The 7,746-nt window shown below is 46.4% G+C and overlaps 1 non-coding gene across 1 annotated transcript; it reads right to left on the bottom strand.

The window, feature by feature from the left end:
* Nucleotides 1-1,154: 1,154 nt before the first annotated feature.
* Nucleotides 1,155-1,227, bottom strand: TRNAK-CUU (transfer RNA lysine (anticodon CUU)). The gene has a single exon. It is a non-coding gene; the product is annotated as a tRNA-Lys (tRNA).
* Between the last annotated feature and the right edge of the window lie 6,519 nt (nt 1,228-7,746).

Below are 7,746 nucleotides of genomic sequence, written 5' to 3' on the forward strand. Positions count from 1 at the left end.
GCTGGAAGACTACTCAAGTCCAGAAGAACAAGAGTGGCAACTCAGACTGAGGGCCAGGCAGGGGAATGGGAAAGAGAAGGGATTTCAAGACAGCCATGTAGAAAGATGAGACATATCACTGATGCATGGGAGTCATGGGAGGGAGGTGCTAGGGGTGGCTGTTGTTTCTGGCTTTGGCAACAAGGTCAAAGGCCTGGCCCAGCCATGGGAAGGGCATGGGAGAGGCAGGAGGTGGGAGAGATGGACAATGGATACCAACCAGGCCATAAATTTGCTAGGAGTAGACCCAGCTAAAGATATGCAGTAGGCTGCCTGACCAGGAGGTGGCACAGTGGATAGAGCGTCAGACTGGGATGCGGAGGACCCAGGTTCGAGACCCCGAGGTCACCAGCTTGAGCACGGGCTCATCTGGTTTGAGCAAGGCTCACCAGCTTGAACCCAAGGTCGCTGGCTTGAGCAAGGGGTTACTCAGTCTGCTGAAGGCCCACAGTCAAGGCACATATGAGAAAGCAATCAATGAACAACTAAGGTGCCACAATGAAAAACTGATGATTGATGCTTCTCATCTCTCACTCTCTCTCTGACTCTGTCTCTGTAAAAAAAAAAAAAAAAAAAAAAAAAGACATGCAGTGGGCTAAACTGACTGGTGTTGATTGTTCCTGCCTATGTTCACACAGCATCAGAGGTCCCAGATTTAACCTGTAAGGGACAGAAAAAGAAGAGCCATCCAGGAAGGAGGGTGGGGTGAACAGTGTCAAATCCTGAAAAGAATGTTCTGGCACACGCCCATCAGACTTGGGATGTGGGTCCCTGAGTGGATTGTTGAGGGCAGAAAGCACACTGACGTGGAGGTGAGAGAGAGGGTGGCTAGGAGGGGACATGAAACAAGGGGTTTTTCCGTGTTGGGGACTGAATAAATAAACAGGGTATTTTTGCAATCTGGACAGAGCTGCTGGGCCCAAACCCCACCTCATTTGCCTATTGATAGTTAACAAAGAGCTACACCTGATTCTCATTTGTCTCACCCGTGTTCTCCAGAGGAGGCTGGAAGCCAGTTTCTTATTAGTGTAAAGTAGATTTGGATGATATGGTGGGAGTTGTCTTTGAGTTGCCTTGGAAACTTAATTGAATTGCTGATGGACCGTGACAATTGGCACCCAACGTGGGGCACAAACCCACAACCTTGAGATTAAGAGTCCCATGCTCTACCGATTGAGCTAGCCGGGTGGCAGACCTAGTTTACCAGGGTGAGGAAGGCTTCCCTGTTCACCTCCCTGCTTTACCTTCCTCTTGGCTGCAGCCTCTGCCAGTCTGGGCCCAACCCAGCTGCCGCATTGGAAACAAGATTCACAGGCAGAAGTATTTCCCTGACCTTCTTTCTTTCGTTTGTCCTGCCTTTTATCAAAAATTCTTGGAATCCTCACCTTAAGGGCTGTGTCAAAAGCAAGACCTTGCATGTATGAAGTCCCAACATCAGCATATATTCTGATATAAACTTCCTTCTCTATCACTATTCTTTCAACTGCCGGAATCAGCTGTGAAACAAATTCTTGATATTACTCATCAGGACTTTGCCTAATATTACTGAATTTCTCCATTTCCCCCCCCCCCCTGCATCTTGAGCCTGATCCAAAGCTTGTTGGAGGGGGATCTCCAAGGGTCTGAGGCAAAGACTTTGGGAGCAGGGAGCTGCAGAGGCACAGAGTTGAAAATGGCCACAGCTGTGATAGGCTCATCTCCCGAGTTACTCTCAGACTCCAACCACGGCTGTGATAGTCTCATCTCCCGAGTTATTCTCAGACTCCAAGGTTTTCTCATATTTACATTCCTCTGTTTCTACCTCATTCTGTTCAAACAGCTTCTTCTCAAATAAAAACATTTGTACAAAAAGAAAAAGGTCCCTCACTTTTGATCCTACAACTCCCATATTTACTTCTCTCCCAAATTATTTATTATACTTTCTCACCAAACTTTACTTAAAAGCTTTATACTTTTTTCGTGTGACTTTATTATACTCTCCCCCTAAACTCTACTTAAGAGCTTCACTCTCTAGAAGCTTTATACTTACTTCGTGTGCACACTTTTAGGGAGTTCCATTACCTTTCCTCTTTCCCTTTTTCAATGGCCACACATATGGGCGCCATTTTTTTTTCTCTTTGAATTGCCTGTTGATTGATTGGGTAGAAGTGTTTTGATGGATGTGGGAATGCTACTTGAAAGTGCATTTGCTGTGTTTTGTTGGATGTTGGCATTGAGATGGGTGTTTCTTGCAGTTTTTGAAGTCAAGGTGTGAAGTGTACTCAACAAATGCTTAAGGGTCAATTGTAAATAATATATATTTAAAAGGGGGGGGGGAGTCATGTCCTGGAACTCCTGCAAATCTATTTACTTTGAAGGATTTTTTTTGCATGCTAATGTACAGGAGACGCCAAACTTCTTTCTTTTGCAAACTTCTACCCTCTTTTATTTGATCCAGCTAGTAACGCTATTTTGTGTTTTTCTAAGTAGTTCCCAATATACAGAAAAAGCTTATATAGGCAGATGTGAACCCTCAAAACCCTCAGCGAGATCTTCTGAGCATGGCTTTTAAGGTCTGTAATGACCAAGAGAAAAAGAAAAGGCAGACAAAGCCCAAAAGAGATCAGGAAAAATACCACCTCTTGGCATACACCCTTAAAGGCTCCTACACCCCAACAGGGCCTCATCAGGGCCCTGCGTCAAGAGTGGAAAGGAAGGTCATTGAGCTAAAGCCTGCCAGGCTTCTCTGCCCCTACCAGGGACATACCTTTGCTGTGGAAGAAAAGGGACACTGGAAGGTAAGCTGCCCCCTCACTCCTCTAAGGGAGGGTTTAGTCTCTTCCAGCCCTGCTCCAGCCACCTGTGACCTAACCTTGCTCAGCCTGCTGGGACTTGCCACTGAAGGCTAAAGGTGCCCAGGGCTGTCAACCCCATCTCACATTGCTGTGGACGGGCCTAGGGTATTTCTTCCAAGTACCAGGTAAACTGATCTTGTTTCTTGTGGACATGAGGGCCACTTACTATGCCTTGCCTGAATATTTGGATTTTTATTCATCCCTCGAAGATCTCTGTTGTGGGTGTTGATAGTCTTTATTTTCTGCTACTTTATTTAATATATAGTGTTTCCTTTATTCCTCCTGCCTTAATGCCCCATACCTATTTTAGGCTGGAACCTGCTCCTAATTTAGATGAATTTACCTCTGCCACCCAGCACAGTGTATCCCAAGGTTCTCTTCACATCACAGTTGCAGAACTCCAGGGAAAGGCACCCTGGGTTCATCTCTCCAGTTTAAAGAAAATGGAATCTCCATCTCCATACATGCTGCAGATGGCTTTACCAGTCTATCTCAATCATTACCAGCTAAAAGCAGTGGTCATTGGGACTTGGACTCTAGCTGCAAAGTGTGGAAATGTGACCACAACTTCAGTGCCTTGTGGACTTTTCCTGAATATGTGTGACTCCTGCTCCTTGGGACAGTTCTCAGACTGAAGTGGGGTTGGGTTACATTTACAAATAATATGAAGTGATAATGGTGTCAACATGGACTTGGTGAAATTCCATTAACATGTTAAGAACATTTAAGACTGTAAGAATTTTATTATAGATCCTGTTGTATTAGTTAAGACTTTGCTTGATAATCTAATAAGCTTTAATAACTTAATTGTATTAGGACACTTGTTATAGTATCTGTTAGCACTGGCTATTTCAATTTTGTTGTTTATTTTATAGTTTTCCAGTCTACCTCCAAATCAGAACATGGGAATTCAGATGAGTATGAATCACAGCACACAAATTGAAGTTTTAAAAAATAAAAATAAAAAGGGGCTATGTTGGGGACTGAATAGAGTATTTTTGCAATCTGGACAGAGGTGCTGGGCCCAAACCCCACCTCATTTGCCCTAGTTAACAAAGAGCTACACCTAATTCTCATTTGTCTCACCCGTGTTCTCTGGAGGAGGCTGGAAGCTAGTTTCTTATTAGTGTAAAGTAGATTTGGATGATATGGTGGGGGGTTGTCTTTGAGTTGCCTTGGAAACTTAAATTGCTGATGGACCATGACATTTCAGATGGCAGACACTTGAACATACAAGGGAAGGGGGTGAATGAGACAGGAAGCAGGCAGACTGATCAGTGACGAAGGCCCCCCTACTCAAGGAAAAGGCTGGCTAAGAGCTCAGGTGGGGCACCTCTGCCAGGTCTACCGTGGAGGTGCCCACCATCCTGTTTTCTCTCTCATTCTACCTCCTCGATTGCCGCAGCTATTTTCTTAGCTCCGGCCTGGAACACATCTCGCCCAGCTGGTTGGTCAGGTCATCCTCACAAGGCTTCTCCACTCCTCCCCTACCTCCCAGGCTTTTGTGCTTTCCACCATCTATAATCAGACCTGAATGGCCTCACTGAAAACAGTGCAGGTGCTCAATGTAACTTAGCAGAGGCTGCATAATGTGGGTCATGCAGAATTACCAACTGAAACATACCTGTGCTTTTGCTTTGGTGACAGACTGGGTAATCTGAGCGAGCCCAGCCTGGCTGGTGCCTACTTGCCAGTCAACACTCCTCAAAGCAGTACCTCACTGTCAAGACCATGCCCAAAACTCAGTCTTGACCTTGAGAACACAGGCCCCCTGCAAGAAACCTGGCCTAATTCACCAGTACCCAGCACCACCTGTTTGGAAAAACAGTAAGCATGGAAAAGCTGTGGTCTTGCCCAGGTGACCACCGTGCTAAATTGTAACCCCAACTGCTTCACAGCCTGACTCCAAGCATATGGATGTGAGCTTGGCTGGTCAGACAGGCCTCTGAACTGCAGTCACCCCAAACCTCTCCCACCCCATGGTGCACCCCCTTTGGTTTGGGTCCAGTGCCTTCACCTCCCTGGTTATTACTTCGCTGTCCTAATTTCGAGCTACCTGGCCACACCCCCACAGCGACAAAGGGAGTCTGTGTTTGAAGGTGGGGAGCTCCAGGGAGTCACTGAAGGGAAGTAGCAAGACTGGGGTCATGGAACTGTCCAGCAGTATTCAGTCCAGAACCTGCAGACTGGGACCAGCCTTTGCCCAGGGTGGCTGCAGTTTGTCACCCACTCACAGGTGCTGCTCTTCCCAAAGGTAACCTTAGTCACAGGTGTCTTTTGCAAGGACCTGTGGCCCCCTCCTGGCCTCACCCCAACTTCTAGGACACATGGTCTCAGCCAGACCCCAATACTCCTGCTCAGTGCAGATGGCCCAGCCCAACAAGACCTGCAATGTTCATGTGAGTCCAAATTAAATTCCTGTGTGGACATTTCAGTCCAGAAAAAAGAAAAAAACAAACAAAAAAACAGCTTCTTCACATGTCCTCTACCTCAAGCCTGAAGTGGCTGGGCCATCGTTGCAGGGCAGGAGGGACTGGTGGTGCCCACCACGCTGTCGTGCCCATCTACACCACAGGCCTGCATCGCTTTCACCAACCATGGCAAAAACTCGCCGCTTTGTGAAATGTTATTTCTCCCTTAGCTTTGCCTGCAGAAATCCAAGTGTCAGTAAAAGAAAACTCAAACACATCTTAATGAAATGACAGTTTCTAAGCTTCCTCAACACAGTACACACTGAAAATCACCCACAAAGTCTAGCAGGTCCCTTCAAAGGAGTCCTGTCTCCTTAGACTTAAGTAAATGTATTATTCATACATTTGAACAAAAATCTCTTTATTCCCCTTGATTCTTAACTGAGACCTGCTTAAACCTTCCCACAAGAGAGTTGAAGGTACCACCTTTCCACTTGCTGATGGGTCACCTGGACGTGCAGAGAAGGATCATGCATTGGAACTGAGCAGAACAGACGGGGTGGAATGTACTTTTTAAAAATCAAAGAAGAAACATACACAGGCAGGACTCACAAAACCTCGTTGTTTTATTGCATCAGGATCTTGGCAACATCTGGGGCTCTGAAGCCCCTGGCACAAAGGTGCAGAGTGGGGGTGCAAGACCTCCATGAAGAGGCAACTGTGGCCATAACCACCCAGCAGAGGCAGGTTAGATGACTAGCCCCCTGCCACCCCTCCAGTCTAAATACAAAATTAAATTAAACCCAGATTCTAAGTCAATCGAGTGAATGTGATTATAAAAGCTCTGGTTATTTGTACAAATATTGATCGACTTATGACCTATGCAACTTACAACCATTCGACTTTACGACCACAATCACTAGCCACGACTGCTCCGCGTCTGGCAGCGCAAGTGTTGCCCAGCTGGGCGTCCGACAGTGCAGACCAGCTTCCAGCAGCACTACCATCTCCACGTGCACCATTTCAACTGTTATCCCAGACTTGGTACAGCAATTTGTGTTTTGTGTCTTGGATATTTTTCATCAAACCCCTCCCAAGATGTCTACCAAGAGGTGCAATTTGTCTTTGCAAATATTAAACCAGTTGTACTGGTAATGCAGTGTTTTACTTAAACCTGATGAATGTAAAAATAAAAAACAAAATGGTGTAGAGATGATACAAATGGCATAAAATGAACAAAGAAAATTATGATATATAACAATAATGAAAGAAAATTATAAAATATGACTTAAAGATTTTTATAACATAATTTCACAGTACTGTACATATAGCCTACTCAACTTATGACCAAATCGTGTTATGACCAGTTTGTCGGAACCAATCATGGTTGTAAGTTGAGCACTAGCTGTATATATTTACATATGTACATGTCACCTAGAATTTGGACAAGTTTTCTAGGCCCACCCTTCCCTGTCCCAGTTTGGCTGACAATGTTGTGGGAGGGAGGGCTCGCCTCTAATAATGATGATTGCTGTAGGTTAGGCTGGTACTCAGCACTTCCCAGGGGATGAGGTATATACTCCTCAGGAAAGGATCTTACAACTGCACAGTGGAAGGAGGAAGGGGCTGACTTGGAGAGGAAGGCAGGACAGAAAGGGGAGCAACTCAAGCAGATAATAGAATTTTTGTACTTCAACCACAGAACATTGTAGGATAATGTGGCTGGAGAAAGTTTGTACAGGAATGAATGTCTACAATGCATCTCAAGAGGGAAAATACCCTGCCCACAAGGTACCCGCCTCCCCTCCAGAGGTGACAAACAACAAAGCAATGGGCACTGGAGTGGGCCTTGCATCTCTGAACAGGCGTGGCTCACGTGCAGAGATCAGGCATCTGAAGGAAGGGCAGAGGCCCTCAGACCAGTCTACAGCCCTGCTCCCTTCCTGCTGGGACCAGAGGCAGCCCAAGTGTGGGCCACTGGTATCCTTCTTCCCTCCTTTTTAAAGAGAAAATGAACATAGGAAGGAAAACCAAAAAGAACTACCCCTATGAAAAAGTTAATACACTTCCCCCCCAAAAAAAAGTAACACTTTTTTTTTTTTAATATATATTTTTCTGAAGTTGGAAACGGGGAGGCAGTCAGACAGACCCCTGCATGCGCCTGACCGGGATCCACCTGGCAAGCCCACCAGGGGGCGATGCTCTGCCCATCTGGGGCGTTGTTCTGTTGCAACCAGAGCCGTTCTAGCACCTGAGGCAGAGGCCACAGAGCCATCCTCAGCGCCCAGGCCAACTTTGCTCCAATGGAGCCTTGGCTGTGGGAGGGGAAGAGAGAGACAGAGAGGAAGGAGAGGGGGAGGGATGGAGAAGCAGATGGGCGCTTCTCCTGTGTGCCCTGGCCGGGAATCGAACCTGGGACTCCTGCACGCCAGGCTGATGCTCTACCACTGAGCCAACCGGCC

The sequence above is a fragment of the Saccopteryx leptura genome, chromosome 4, assembly GCF_036850995.1.
Source record: "Saccopteryx leptura isolate mSacLep1 chromosome 4, mSacLep1_pri_phased_curated, whole genome shotgun sequence".
Lineage (NCBI taxonomy): Eukaryota > Metazoa > Chordata > Mammalia > Chiroptera > Emballonuridae > Saccopteryx > Saccopteryx leptura.